The 1,843-nt window shown below is 31.7% G+C and overlaps 1 non-coding gene across 1 annotated transcript; it reads left to right on the top strand.

The window, feature by feature from the left end:
- The first annotated feature begins 280 nt into the window (after positions 1-280).
- On the top strand, positions 281-353 carry Trnam-cau. The gene has a single exon. It is a non-coding gene; the product is annotated as a tRNA-Met (tRNA).
- The last annotated feature ends 1,490 nt before the right edge of the window (positions 354-1,843 follow it).

The following is a 1,843-nucleotide window of genomic DNA, read 5'->3' as shown; positions in this document are numbered from 1 at the left end:
TTTTCCAAAATTTTCTATTTTATCATTGCGGTCTTCGTTTTCAGAAACAAATACCCCTTTATCAGACACTGCCCTGCCCTTTTTATTTAATCTATCCTTTCTTTGTGTGTTCCTGTTTGCGGTTGTTCGTGTCTCTCTATTCGCTATTGCTTATTTTTGTGTTTACTAATCTGCTTATAATTATCATACGCGCGTTTCGTGTGCACGTGTATCTGCGTTACCAGTCGCAAGGTAGTGGTTTAGATTTAATTTTTAATTATGCACCGATATCTTTTTTCATGCCTCGATGGCGCAGTAGGCAGCGCGTGAGTCTCATAATCTCAAGGTCGTGAGTTCGATCCTCACTCGGGGCAGTAAGTTTTGAAGGAAAACGAAAAAAATACCTGTTAACAGGAACGAACAAGAAATAGAAAATGAAAGCTTTTGACAAGGGGAAACTTAGGTAAATAGGAAGGAAACACGTTTAGATGGAACAGTAAGCGCGAAATGACACGTGTAACGAAAGGAAAGAAAATTCAATCAGAATAATTAATAAAAACGTTACAGAACCCAATAACTATCTATATAAGAATTAATACTTCGGCAAAACAAAACTATAAAAGACTGAAAAAGAACCAGATAAGACCCTGTATTCAACATGCAACAGTGTTGCGAAAAACAACAGCAAAATTAGCAACAACATTTAAAACAGGTGAAAAGATAGAAAGGCGAAGAAAATAGACTTCCGAGTAGACAAATATGACAGACATACAAAGGAGATTGATGAACTATTACAGAAATGAGACACACAGGACAAATAACTAGACAAACACACTTGATAGATAGATAAACATGAATGATATATAAAGGACGAAATTGATATTATACATACACGATAGATAAAAAGACAAGGTAGTTTAAGAGACATGCAATACAGATAAAGAAAACAGACAGACTAAAAGACGCATAATAAACAGACAAGATAGATTGTTCAACTGACCAAAACACGGCAGACAGATAGATGGAAAACACACACAAAACAGATAAATAAACAGACATGCAAGACTGAACGACCAATTGGACAAACAAACAAAACAAGAGGGAGCCATACTGTATGATTAAAAAAGGGAGATAGAGAGGGAAAGTAGAGAGTAGGAAACCTGTCAAATACACATCAACACCTGCGTACACTTTCACACATGTAGCATTCATTCCTATTTTGGTATCCCCAAAACGAGGATAGTTTCCACATTTGTTTCTATTTTTCTTTTCTTTTTTAGCTTTGAATAAGTAACTTTTGTTCTTTGTTACTTTCAGAATTGTTATTTTCTTAAAGTGGTTCCTTTCTTTCTTCTCTCTCCCCTCTCTCTCTCTCCCCTCTCTCTCTCTCTTTTCTCTCTCTTCCCCCTCTCTCTCTCCTTCTCTCTCTCTCTTCTTTTTATATTATATATATATATAAAATATATATATATATATATATATATATATATATATATATAATATTATATACATATATATATATAAAATATATATATATATATATAATATGTATATATATATATATATATATATATATATATATATATATTTTATATAATATATATATATAATATACGTCTTATAAAATGTAAGGTTACACTAGTTAAGAAATATAGATAAAAACACCCAATTTGAAGAAAACTACGTTATCTTATTGCCTGGGTAACTCTAATATTCGATACAGTTTCCCTTAATGATTTCATTATCGTAACTAGCTTTCGTAATTGAAACATGATAACTACATATATAATGCCTTTGCCATTATTATGCTATAATCATTACTAATAATACCGACATTGATCATAGTAATGATGATGGTAATGAT

This window comes from Penaeus monodon, chromosome 18 (assembly GCF_015228065.2).
Source record: "Penaeus monodon isolate SGIC_2016 chromosome 18, NSTDA_Pmon_1, whole genome shotgun sequence".
In the NCBI taxonomy this organism is placed as follows: Eukaryota; Metazoa; Arthropoda; class Malacostraca; order Decapoda; family Penaeidae; genus Penaeus; species Penaeus monodon.
This window is presented reverse-complemented; position numbering and strand designations above follow the sequence as displayed.